The sequence below is a fragment of the Gopherus flavomarginatus genome, chromosome 1 (assembly GCF_025201925.1).
Source record: "Gopherus flavomarginatus isolate rGopFla2 chromosome 1, rGopFla2.mat.asm, whole genome shotgun sequence".
Taxonomy (NCBI): Eukaryota; Metazoa; Chordata; order Testudines; family Testudinidae; genus Gopherus; species Gopherus flavomarginatus.
This window is the reverse complement of record NC_066617.1, coordinates 59,618,605-59,632,025: the sequence shown is the minus strand read 5'-3', so window position 1 is coordinate 59,632,025 and position 13,421 is coordinate 59,618,605. Positions and strand designations below refer to the sequence as shown.

At 51.0% G+C, this 13,421-nt stretch overlaps 1 protein-coding gene across 6 annotated transcripts in view; it reads right to left on the bottom strand.

Moving 5' to 3' along the window:
* Positions 1–13,421, bottom strand: part of TMEM117 (transmembrane protein 117) — a 393,879-nt gene that overhangs the window by 194,725 nt on the left and 185,733 nt on the right. The window contains exon 1 of one of the 6 annotated variants that reach the window (XM_050936254.1): positions 13,317–13,396. The exons of the other annotated variants lie outside the window; for them this stretch is intronic. The gene's annotated coding sequence lies outside the window, so the exon portion shown is untranslated. Of the gene's footprint in view, positions 1–13,316; positions 13,397–13,421 lie in introns of those variants that run through there. 6 annotated transcript variants of the gene reach the window in all.

The following is a 13,421-nucleotide window of genomic DNA, read 5'->3' as shown; positions in this document are numbered from 1 at the left end:
GAGAAGATAACAGTAATACAATGAGAATTAGCAGCGATCAGCCACTGTTAATTATTTTGTATGTATCATGGCAGAGCTGAGTTTTAAAAAGGAATTTGGAGGTTTTGTTAATCCTAGATACTTACATGGCCTCTGCTGCTATAGTACACGAGCACCTCACAACACACCTGCAAGGCAGGGAAGTGTTATTAAGCCCATTTTAGAGGCAGAAAACTAAATGACATGACCAACACAGCACACAGCAACTAAATGACATGACCAACATCACACAGAGAGTCAGTGGCAGACCAGGAAATTGAACCCAGGTCCATGTTTTCAAGGCTAATGGCCTAACTTCTGGGCTATCCTTTTTCTCTCCAAAATAGCCTACTGCAGTTATGGATATCAGTGGGAAGAAGAGGTGAGGGAATAACTGATTTTTCAGTATGGTGCCATTTCAAACCAAAGCTGATTTTTTGTTGTTATTTTTCTTGCCAAAACAAAAAAACTGAAAATATTTTGTTCCAGTCAATCTGACTTTTCAGTCTATTTTTTAAAAACTTACAGCTGACATTTCCAACATTCAGTTTTCTCACTGAAACTCTTCCCCGAATTCGACCTGGTTTTGTGCATAGTTTCAATGCACCCCAAAAATGCATTTTTCAGAGTATTTACTATGTGCCAAAAAAGTTTTACCCAGCTCTAATAGGAAGCTCGTCCTATGCATAAGAGCCAGCATGGGAGAAAGTGCGAAGATGTTTGATAGTATCACAAAGCTCCTCCTCTACCTTGGTGGGTCCTGTGCTTATTGGCGGATTTGTTGGCCTCAGAGATCTTCCCCTCTGATGGAACCCACAGTCCGGGTCAACTCCTCCTGGGTCTGATCAGGAGTTGGGAGGTTTGGGGAGAACCCGGGCCCACCCTCTACTCTGGGTTCCAGCCCAGGACCCTGTAGATCACAGCTGTCTATAGTGACTCCTGTAACAGCTGCATGACAGCTACAACTCCCTGGGCTACTTCCCCATGGCCTCCTCCAAACACCTTCTTTATCCTCACCACAGGATCTTCCTCCGGGTGTCTGATAACGCTTGTACTCCTCAGTCCTCCAGCAGCACACCCTCTCACTCTCAGTTCCTTGTGCCTCTTGCTCCCAGCTCCTCACATGCGCACCACAACCTGAAGTGATCTCCCTTTTTAAACCCAGGTGCCCTGATTAGCCTGCCTTGTTTCCAGAAAGCTCCTGATTGTTCTGGAACCTTCCCTGTTACCTTACCCAGGGAAAGGGGACCTACTTAACCTGGAGTTAATACATCTGCCTTCTATCACTCTCCTGTAGTCCTGTCCATGCTCTGGTACTGGCTCAACACCCTGGTCCCGGCCCCGGGTTTCCTGGCCAAACTCCGGACGATGATTCTGGAGTTCTTTTGGCCAGGGATGCACTGGGTCTCTGCAGGGGTCCTCCACCTGCCCCTGGAGGAGGGAGGACAGGGCCTGAAGTGCCTCCACACTCAGGTCCATGTCTTCAGCCTCCAGGCCCTGCAGAGGCTCCTGTATGGTGCAGGTAGCCCGATGTGGAGTGTATTGGCGCAAGCCTTCCTCCGCCGCTTCCGAGGGCTCCGATACGACTGGCAGCTCTTTTACCTTCATCCGAGAGGTCTTCCGCGAGACCTCGCCAGGCTGCCGGTCTTCTACCAAGACCTCCTTCAGACCTGGAAGCTCTTTTCAAAGTCCAGGTCCGTGGTGGTGGCCACCGTGGGGGCCGATCTCCTCGCGGAGCCCCTGCTACACAATCCCCAGCTTCATGTGCAGGTGGTGGAGTCCTCCACAGTGCGCCAGAGGCTGGTCTTGGCGAGAATCACCAGGGTCGGAGACCTCCTGGACTACGACCAGGGAGACTGGCTGGATCACCTGACGCTCGCTTAGCGCCTGGGGCTCTCCAGACCTCATACTCCCCGGCGTGTACTTCAGGAGGTGAAGGCCACTTTACTGCCTGCTGCTCAGGCTTACCTCTACCAGGTCCTGCGAGAGGGCATGCCCTGCCCACCCTCCACCCCAGGCCCCGTGGACATTTTTATAGGGCCCCTGCCCCATGGACCCTATCAGCCCCCTCACCCTTTCACTGCAAGCTGGCTGCACGATCTGCAGTCCATTCTGTTCTAGGCTGTGCAATGGAAACACCTGTACATGCTCGTGCTCCACACTCTCCACTACCTCACCCTCGCATCCCCCCTCGATACCAAATGGCGGGACATTCTGCCACCTCTCGAGGGTGAGAGACCCCGGTTGGCCAGCTTATACTCTGCCCTGGTCCCGAGGCCCACCAGGGATGTCAGTTGGCGGCGCCTTCATGGGGCCATGAGCACGGGCGTGTACTTCGCGCAGTTTATCCCTGTCCCCAACACCTGCCCTTTTTGTGAACAAAAATTTCAACAAATGAAAGAGACCCTGGCGCACATTTATTTAGAGTGCGCCAGATTGCAGCCCCTGTTCCGGCTCCTCTTGAACCTTTTATTGCATTTTTGGTAGCACTTTTCCCCTCACCTGTTTATCTACGCACTCCCCATCCATGGCCCCACAAATTTGCGGGATCTCCTTGTCAACCTCCTCTTGGCCCTGGCCAAACTAGCCATCTACAAAACAGGGAGAGGAGGTTGGCTGACGGGATTTCCTGCAACTATGGGGCCTATTTCTGCTCCTCCATCCGTTCACGCATCCGGGAAGAGTTCCTCTGGGCAGCGTCCACTGGCTCCCTTGATGCCTTCAAGGAGCAGTGGGCGTTGTCTGGGGTTCTCTGCTCGGTGTCCCCGTCAGGATCCCTTCATTTAGCCCTATGACCTCACTCCCGATCCTGTTTTTTCATTAGTTGTCCCACATAATTATTTGGTGTCACGGACCTGTGGATCCTCCCCTTAGGCTAGGGGGAGGTCCTTTACAAGTGGGCGGGCTTTACCCGCCCACCTCCTGGATACCAGTATGACCCTGTCACAACAGGAAACTTGATTAATGTCAGATGTAGGCTTGCAGTGGATATGACTTGGGACATTTGACCCTTTGAATTCCAAAAGCAGAAGAACTTCTATACTTTCAAAATTCCTATCCTCCCCATTCACGCCAGTAACATTTTGAATGGCATCAACTGCTTTTGGTTTATTCTTGCAGTTTGGTACCACCTAATTTATACATTATTCAACATGTTTTTGGTATTTTTATTACATTTGTATAATATACTTTATTTCATTTATGTTTTGTTTAGTCAGACAATAAAAATGAGTAAGTTCTTTCACCCCAGCTGTTTTGAGCAGAAAGGACTCTTCAGCTCAAGTACAAGTTCTTCCACTGAAAAGATAAAATAAAGGGGTCAGGGGCTGGCCATTATTCACAAAGCCGCTTTTAGCAGTGTGGGAGGGTGTTAAGAGGTTTTGTCACTGCTAAATACTGCAAATTGCTTAGTAAGTCATAAAACAATTGAAAAGAACTGTTTCTCTTTCTAATACCTCTTTTAATGGGCTAGTAAGCTTCTGTAGTTTATTTCATGCAACTCAGTCACTGGCAGGTCCATTGAAGTCACACATCTTGTTTAATTTGTTGCTTTTGGCTTTCACTATATACAGTGATATCAAAAATGGACCAGAATCCTGTCAGAGCTGCCATATTAATCTGGTTTTCGGGAATAAAGAATTATATTTTGTTGTCACGATAGGAATTACAACCTGCTTGAATATAACACCGGGAAAGGGTATGTGGAGCTTTGCATGTGCTATTGAGCGTGCTGGGTTGTTTATTACTAGATATATATAAGTTAAAACAAAAGGGGTTACTTTATTGTACATCATTCTTTTTGGCACCTTTTGTCCATTTGTATATTCTGAGTTACAAGCTTACGTGAGCTCCTGGCAGTGGACGCTTTCTAGGATGATGTGTTGAACCCAAACTTTAGGTCCTATGTAGGGTGACCAGATGTCTCGATTTTATAAAGACAGTCCCAATATTTGGGACTTTTTCTTTTATAGGCTCCTATTATCCCCCAGGCCCTGTCCCAATTTTTCACACTTGCTGTTTGGTCACCCTAATCCCATGCACTCTTGGCTTTCTGGGGCTGTGCAGAGTTTAGGCACTGTCTCTTTGGACTGTGTCCAGGCACTCACTCCAGGTACTGAGCCCATGCCTGACAGTCCAATTGGCTCGGTCCTGAAACAAGCACCAGCTCTCCCAAGCCTCCCCAGTAGTTGCTGCATGTTCTCAGAGTTCCACGAAGGCTGTGGACCCCCAGGTTTATTGTTTCCCTCTTTGAGGACTATGTGACCGTTAAAACAAGTACTGCATTGTTCCTGCAAAGGAATTTCTAAACACACACTTTACTCTTACTTACTTCAGCACAAGACCAATATAGAACTAAACCTGCACCCAACGACAAAAACCAAAACAAAACCTGCACCCAAATCCTGCTTTAGTTTCCTCACTACTCCAAGAGCCCTTTCAATTTGGTCAGTGTCTGTCAGGGATCCACAATTCCCCCTTCTGTTTCTCAGCCTTCTCTGCTTCCAGTCCTGGTTTGCTCCTCTGTCTCTCTCAGGACAACACATGACAGAGCCTCCCTTTTATAAAATTGCAGTTTGCTTTGTCAGGTGACCACTCTCAGTGACTTCAAACCCCTCTTCAGATGATCCACTGGTTGGCTACTAGGTCACTTGGAAGAGCGGGTTTCCCTGGGGGTTAGTCAGCTCACTGTCCTGCTAGTGCAAGGTTATTCAATTGCTGACAGTCCTTATTGATGTACCACTCAGAGGCAGACACCCAGGTGCCAGTCCCCCTTCCCTTAGCACAAGTGGTATGATGCAAGAATACTGCAAAAGACAATCCTAAGGATATAAACACAGCATTCATAAAATCAAACTGGAATTATTAAATACAGCTAGACCGATCCAAAACTGTCACATCACTCCCGGAACAGTTCTTTTTAGACCCATCCTATTTGCAGGTATTTTCCTCTGCTACCCCTGAGTAAATAGGTGCAATTTGCCCAGGGGTTGACATTTTCTAATTAAATTAGACTCAACATGCAACTTGCATCACTGTTTACATCATAATTGCACGTGCATGTATATGACAGAAAGAGAGAGTATTGCTTCCAAGGGCAACCAAAAGGCTTAGGGACAGATTGTTAAAGGTATTTAGATGCCTAGCAGAATTTTCAAAAGCATCTAGGCACCTAACTCACACTGAAATCAGTGAGTGTTAGGCACCTAGATATTTTGAAAATCCCACTAAGTGCCTAAACACCTTTAAAAATCTGACCTTGCTCATTGCGTTTTGTTATAGCGATATTCTTGAATATCTAAAAGTAGAAAAGAAGAAAATCCTTTAGGTTTCTGCAGCACAAAGACCAAAAATCCATAGTTAATATGGCTTCAGGTCCATGCATGCTGTCTTTTACAAGTGGACTATAAAGGTGCCTTTGTACTTGTATTACCCATATTACAATACACGAATATATGAAATACATTTATAAGAGAACAGGATAGAAATTTTTTGGCTAAACATTCCTTCATCTCAAAGTCTTGATCTACCAAAACTGAAACTATTTGTGGGAAAGCACCAGTTTCGTTGAATTTCCCATTTTGAAAAAATGCTGGGGAAAAAAGTTTAAAATTATCAAAATGTCTTCTTTTTTTTTAAGTTGAAACAACTTTTCATTTCAAAATGTAAGTTAGTGTATAGTAAAAAAAAATTAAAAATCAAAACTAAAACAAAATATTTTGAAATCAAGCAACATGTTGCAATTGACCTGACCTTAATTTTTCAGGTTGTGAAAAAAGACGGTTACTCACCTTTGTAACTGTTGTTCTTCAGATGTGTTGCTCATATCCATTCCAGATAGGTGTGCGCGCCGCGTGTGCACGTCTGCCGGAAACTTTTTACCCTAGCAACTCCAGTGGGCCAGCAGGTCGCCCTCTAGAGTGGCGCCACTATGGCACTAGATATATACCCCTGCCGGCCCGCCCGCTCCTCAGTTCCTTCTTGCCGGCTACTCCGACAGTGGGGAAGGAGGGCGGGTGTGGAATGGATATGAGCAACACATCTCGAAGAACAACAGTTACAAAGGTGAGTAACCATCTTTTCTTCTTCGAGTGCTTGCTCATATCCATTCCAGTTAGGTGATTCCCAAGCCTTACCTAGGCGGTGGGGACGGAGTGAGAGGTCGCGGCCTGGAGCACTGCAGATCCAAAAGCAGCATCATCTCTGGACTGCTGGACCAGGGCATAATGCGAAGCAAATGTATGAACGGATGACCAGGTCGCTGCCCTACAGATTTCTTGAATGGGCACTCGGGCGAGGAAGGCCAGCGAGGATGCCTGTGCTCTGGTAGAGTGAGCAGTCACTCGGCCCGACGGAAGTTGGGCCAAGTCGTAGCAGGTCCTGATGCAGGACGTAACCCATGACGATAACCTCTGAGAGGAGATCGGCAGCCCCTTGATCCTGTCCGCTACTGCCACGAATAACTGAGGGGACCTGCGGAAGGGTTTTGTCCTGTCCATGTAAAAGGCTAGCGCCCGTCGGACATCTAGCGAGTGGAGCTGCTGCTCCCTGCGGGACGAATGGGGCTTAGGGAAGAAAACTGGGAGGAAAATCTCTTGGTTGACATGCAAAGCTGAGACCACCTTAGGAAGGAAAGCAGGGTGCGGCCTCAGCTGTACCTTATCCTTGTGGAAGACCGTATACGGTGGGTCCACCGTGAGGGCCCTCAGCTCTGACACCCTTCTAGCTGAGGTAATGGCCACAAGGAAGGCGGTTTTCCATGAGAGGTAAAGCAGGGAGCAGGTAGCTAATGGCTCGAAAGGAGGGGCCATGAGCCGGGACAGGACCAGGTTGAGGTCCCATGAGGGGGCCGGAGGGCGAATTTGGGGATAGAGCCTCTCCAGCCCCTTCAGGAATCTCGCCATCATGGGGTGAGAGAAAACAGAACAGCCGTCCACGCCAGGATGAAAAGCGGAGATGGCAGCGAGGTGAACTCGTAGGGACGACAATGACAGCCCCTGGGTCTTAAGGGACCAGACGTAGTCCAGAAGAGTGGTGACGGGAACCTCCATAGGACGAAGAGCTTTCTCTGCACACCAGCAGGAGAAGCGCTTCCACTTGGCTGTATAAGTCGCTCTGGTGGAAGGCTTTCTGCTGCCTAAGAGAACCTCGCGGACCGGGGTGGAGCACCGCAGCTCAGAGTCAGTCAACCATGGAGGAGCCACGCCGTGAGGTGGAGCGACGGAAGGTCCGGGTGACGGAGCCTGCCATGGTCCTGCGTGATGAGATCCCGATGAAGAGGTAGGGTAACTGGGTTGGTCACTAAGAGGTCCAACAACACGGGGTACCAGTGCTGTCTGGCCCATGCCGGAGCTATTAGAATCAATTGGGCTTTGTCCCTGCGCACCTTGATTAGAACTCTGTGAATCAGGGGAATGGGCGGGAAAGCATAATGGAGGTGTGTTGTCCAAGGGATCAGGAATGCATCCGCAAAAGACCCAGGCTCCCAACCCTGGAAGGAGCAGAATGTTCGACACTTCCTGTTCACCCGGGATGCGAAGAGGTCTATCAGGGGATGACCCCACCTCTGGAAGAGTGAGAGGGCGACGTCCGGACGGAGGGACCACTCGTGTGAGAGGAAGGATCTGCTCAGCCGATCCGCGAGGGTATTCTGCACTCCGGGAAGGTAGGAGGCGGACAGGTGAATAGAATGGGCTATGCAGAACTCCCAGAGACGTATCGCCTCCAGACAGAGGGGAGAGGACCTGGTGCCGCCCTGCTTGTTGATGTAGAACATGGTCGTCGTGTTGTCGGTGAATACCGCAACACAACGACCGTGGAGGAGATGGACAAATGCTTGACAAGCAAGGCGGACCGCTCTCAACTCCTGTACGTTGATGTGGAGGTTGATCTCTTGCGAGGTCCACAAGCCCTGAGTCCTCTGAGTGCCGCAGTGAGCTCCCCAGCCCAGGTCGGAAGCGTCTGTGGTTAGGGATGCGGAAGGCTGGGGCGGATGGAACGGGAGCCCAGCACACACTACGGATTGGTCCAGCCACCAGTGTAGAGAGTCCAGCACCGCCTGAGGGACGGTGACGACTGTATCCAATGACCGTCTGGTCGGTCGATATTGAGTAATCAGCCATGTTTGAAGAGGTCTCATGCGGAGACGGGCGTGCGCTGTTACAAACGTGCAGGCCGCCATGTGGCCTAATAGGGCCAGACACGTTCGGATTGAGGTCAGCGGGGCCGCTCACAACCGGAGAATAATGTCTGACAATGACCGGAACTTGGGCAGGGGCAACAAGGCCCTGGCGAGGGTAGAGTCTAGAACAGCTCCGATAAACTCTATCCGCTGCGTGGGGAGTAGAGTGGACTTGTCGGCATTGATTACGAGGCCCAAAGCAGCAAAGAGGGAGCTGATCCTGGTGACATGATCTCTGATCTGTTGCTCCGACGTACCCCTGATCAGCCAGTCGTCCAGGTAGGGGAAGACGTGGATATGGCATCGTCTGAGGTGAGCGACGACTACTGCCATACATTTTGTAAATACTCGTGGGGCCGTAGAGAGGCCAAATGGGAGGACCGCAAATTGATAGTGCTGGCGGTCGGCCACAAAGCGGAGGAAACGCCTGTGATGGGGGGTGATAGCAATGTGGAAATAGGCGTCCTGCATATCGAGGGCGGCGTACCAGTCTCCGGGATCCAGGGATGGGATGATAGTTCCAAGGGACACCACGCGGAACTTCAACTTCACGATGTACTTGTTGAGTTCCCGCAGGTCGAGGATGGGCCTGAGACCGCCCTTGGATTTGGGGATCAGGAAATAGCGGGAGTAAAACCCCTTGCCCTTCTCGTTCTCTGGAACCACCTCTATGGCTCCTTTGGCCAGGAGCGTGTGCACTTCCTGACGGAGGAATTGCTCGTGAGAGGGGTCCCTGAAGAGGGACGGGGAAGGAGGGTGGGAGGGTGGGGGTGAGGAAAACTGCAGGCGATAACCGTCCTGTATCGTGCGTAGGACCCAGCGGTCCGATGTTATTTGGGACCACGCCGGGAGGAAAGAGGAAAGGCGGTTGGAAAACTGCGGGAAAGGATCCGTAGGGGAAACTGGTACTGCGCCCTCGGGCGCACCTTCAAAATGAAGGCTTAGGCCCTGGGGGGGCCTTAGCGGGGCCCTGGCTTTGTCCCGCCTGACCTCCCGACTGCCTGCGGCGGTTGTTCCTGCCCCGGCGTCGCGAGGGGTCCTGTCTCGGGCAGAACGGGGGGTATGGACACCGCTGCTGCTGCTGGTTTTGTTGTCTGAAGGACCTGCGTTGGGTCGCCGGAGTATGCATTCCGAGCGACTTTATGATGACCTTATTATCTTTTAAGTCCTTCAGCCTAGGGTCAGTCTTGTCCGAGAACAGACCCTGGCCTTCGAAGGGGAGGTCCTGGATTGTGTGCTGGAGTTCCGGCGGAAGGCCGGAGACCTGCAGCCACGAGAGGCGCCGCATGGTGAGCCCGGAAGCCAGGGTTGGCGCGGCCGAGTCAGCGACATCAAGGGAGGCCTGGAGTGATGTTCTCGCCACCTTCTTGCCCTCGTCCAGGATGGTGGAAAACTCCTGGCGTGCGTCCTGTGGCAAGAGTTCCGCAAACTTCTCTGTCGCTACCCAGGTGTTAAAGGAGTAGCGGCTGAGGAGGGCCTGCTGGTTGGATACGCGGAGCTGTAGAGCCCCTGCCGAATAGACCTTGCGGCCCAAAAGGTCCATGCGCCTGGCCTCCTTTGACTTAGGCGCCGGGGCCTCCTGTCCGTGGCACTCCCTGTCATTCACCGACTGGACCACCAATGAGCAGGGAGTCGGGTGAACGTACAAATATTCATACCCTTTAGATGGGGCCATGTATTTCCGCTCCACCCCCCGAGAGGTCAGGGGAATGGAGGCCGGTGACTGCCAGATGGTATTGGCATTATTTTGTATGGTCTTTATGAAAGGCAAGGCAACCCTGGTTGGCGCATCGGCTGCCAGGATGCTCACCACTGGGTCCTCCACTTCCTCTACCTCCTCCGCCTGTAGGTTTAGATTTTGAGCCACTCGGCGGAGGAGATCCTGATGTGCCCTTAAATCCAATGGCGGGGGGCTGGAGGAAGAGGTACCGGCCACCGCCTCATCCGGGGATGAAGATGAGGAGATTCCGGGCAACAGAGTATCCACGGGGGGTTGTGCAAGGGGCTGCATCTCGGTATCCTGAGGGAGCTCCGGGTCCCGGGAAGTGTCCTCCGTTTGCGGAGAGAGGGGTGGCCTGGACATCGTAGCCTCCGGTGGTCTACGCTCCGCCAATGGACGGGGGGTGATGTGATGAGGACCTTGTGTCTGGGCGTATGCCCACGGGGTCCAGAATCCCCACTGCGGATGTCCTCTATCTTGCTCCGGGAAGCGGTTTTCGTGCCTGTCAAGTGTCTTGTCATAGGCACTATCATCGAGGGAGGAGACGGAGGGCTCCGTAGCAGGCCAGGGAGGCGCTGAGCTGGAATGGTACAGCGCCGCCGGTGCTGCGACTGACGTTCCCCTCGGTGCCGAGGGTCGGTGCCGTGACTCATACCAGGACCGGGACCGGGACTGGGACCGGGACCGAGAGCAGTGTGATGACCTGCGCCGAGATCTCGACCTGGAGCGGGAGCGATGTCGATGTCTGGAGCGGGATCGTGACCTTCTGGAGGCCCGGTGCCGAGACGGCAATGGAGACCGGGACCTACTACCAGCGCGGTGCCGGGAGGTCGACCGGGTGCGGGACCTGCCACCGGTTCGGTGGCGGGAGGTTGACCGCGGTGCCGAACGCCGAGGCGAACGACTCCTGGAGGCTCGGTGCCGATGGTGTGATGAAGCCGATCGGGACCGGCCAGATGGTGATCGGTGCCGCGAGTACGACCGGCACCGTCTAGGCGATCGGTGCCGGGACTCCGAGCGGTGCCCCGAGTGTGAGCGGTTGCGCCTTCGGGGTGATCGGCATCGGGACGCGGGAGAGGACGGACGAAGCATCGGCTTGCCCGTGGATACGATGCGTCCTGTGGGTGGCAGCTGTGGTTGAGTTGGCTCCGTGAGAGCAATCAAGTCCCGAGCCGAGGCGAAAGTCTCCGGCGTTGACGGGATCCTTAGCTCGACCCCTGATCGTATTGGGGAGCTAGGAGGAGCTGGACTTGACGGACCCTCCGGGCCCGGAGTCGACAGTCCTGCAGGCGGTGCCACAGCTAAGGTAGGAGCCGGGCGGTCCACTCGGGTCTGCCTGGGTGTGGAGACAGACGTCGAGGGACGTAGGTCTGTCCCCGGTGCCGGAGATGGTCGGTGCCGGAGAGTCTTGCCAGTGCCGACGCGGTCCGGTGCCGGAGCCGAAGCGGTGGACTGCGCTGCCGGTGCCGGAGAGAGAGCCGCTTCCATGAGGAGGGCGCGGAGACGTTGGTCTCTCTCCTTTTTAGTGCGCGGCTTAAAGGCCTTACAAATGCGGCACTTGTCACTAATGTGCGATTCCCCCAGGCACTTCAGGCACGCGTCGTGGGGGTCGCTTGTAGGCATCGGCTTCTTGCAAGTCGAGCACTGTTTAAACCCCGGCGAGCCAGGCATGGGCCCGGTGCCGGGGAGGGCAACAGCCCACCCACAGGCAATGTTCAATAACTATTTACAAAAACGTAACTAACTACAACTATACTGAAAAGGTAACTATAACTAACTGAGAAAAAAGGTTTTAGAAGCTAAACGACGAGGAGAGCTAGGGACGTGGAGGTCAGCGAACCGCACTCCACAGTTCCAGCAACCGACACGGCGGTAAGAAGGAACTGAGGAGCAGGCGGGCCAGCAGGGGTATATATCTAGTGCCATAGTGGCGCCACTCTAGGGGGCGACCTGCCGGCCCACTGGAGTTGCTAGGGTAAAAAGTTTCCGGCAGACGTGCACGCGCGGCGCACACACCTAACTGGAATGGATATGAGCAAGCACTCGAAGAAGAATATAAAGATTCAACTTTTCAGCCTGACTTGAGACAGGAATACTTTTCAGAAAATCATTTCCCATTCAGCTTTAGTTAAATCCGTAAGGTGTTAGATACATTTCTGCTTCGAAGTATGGTCTACAATACAGCGCAGGAATATTTCTGCACGACAAATAATAAAGAAAGGGAGAAATGAACAATAGAAAATTTCGAAGTCTACTTACGGATATCATTTTTTAACCTTTAGAGGCAGGAGAGGTAAATTGCTGTTCAGTTTGGTTTTGATACTTGACTGTAATTATTGTTAAAAATATATTTTACTTGCCAATAGATTCTTTAGCAACATACTTGTATGTATGTGTCGACAGAGGCCCCAAAGAAAATGAGCAATGTACTGAGAAAGTGAGCACAGGAGCATGGGGACTGTGTAGGAGCTTCAGCGAGTATCTTGGCCAATATATAGTTAAAAACAACTTTTATGTCTAATTTGGGGAGTTAATTTGGGAATTTATACCATCATCTTTTATATTTACAAAGATATTACCTTATTTTTCAGGTTGTAACTGCTGTAAGAACAGACAAAGCTCAGTTCCTGAAAATAACACTCTTTGAATAGAATAAAACATCAGTGGCAAAATGGCATAAGTAAACACTCAATGCATGCAGCTGATGACCCTCAGAGCTCAAGAACTGTGATCAGAATTACTGAATTGAAAGAGCAGAGAGAGATGCAGAATTATACAGAACGACAACAAAGGGGCATTATGGAGTAGGCACAGCTCAGAACTGACTACCCCAGGCCTCCACTTAAGGAGGCCAGTATCATGACAGAAAGCACTCTTCTTCCACTATGCCAGAAATAGCACCAGTGCAACTGAGGATCTGGCACAAAATCCACAAATTCAAATATTGGACCTGATCCATAGCTATGGCTCCTAGGCACTATGGTAATCGTCATAACAATTGAACCTATCCTGGCTTTAGGGCGGTCAAATATGATCAAGTATATTCTGCTAGACTTTGCACTGAAGTGTTTGGAGAAAGACTAAGTAGCCACAATTTAGGATTTTTTTCCTTGCTTCCCAAAATAAAGTGAGACATACATATATTTTATATTAAGGTGCATATAAATATACACATATGCAAATATAAATAGGTTTATACAGAACATGAATTTTATTCTTACATGATGAGATGACATAATTCAAAGCTACAGTACAAAGTCAAATTAAAGTATTAACTCTGTCCTGCAGGGTTTGTGTGTTGTGTATAGGGGAATTGGAGATATAACACTTAGTAAAGCTTAATAGGAATGAATGGTTGTTGACTCTAGTATGAACAACACTGGCTTTCACATTTGTCACCTGGTTGCCTCATGGATTCCAGTAGCAGGTGTCAGGATCCATAAGCATTCCCAGTCCTCGAACACTGAAGCTGATAGATACCAGAGAGAGACAATCAACACAAAT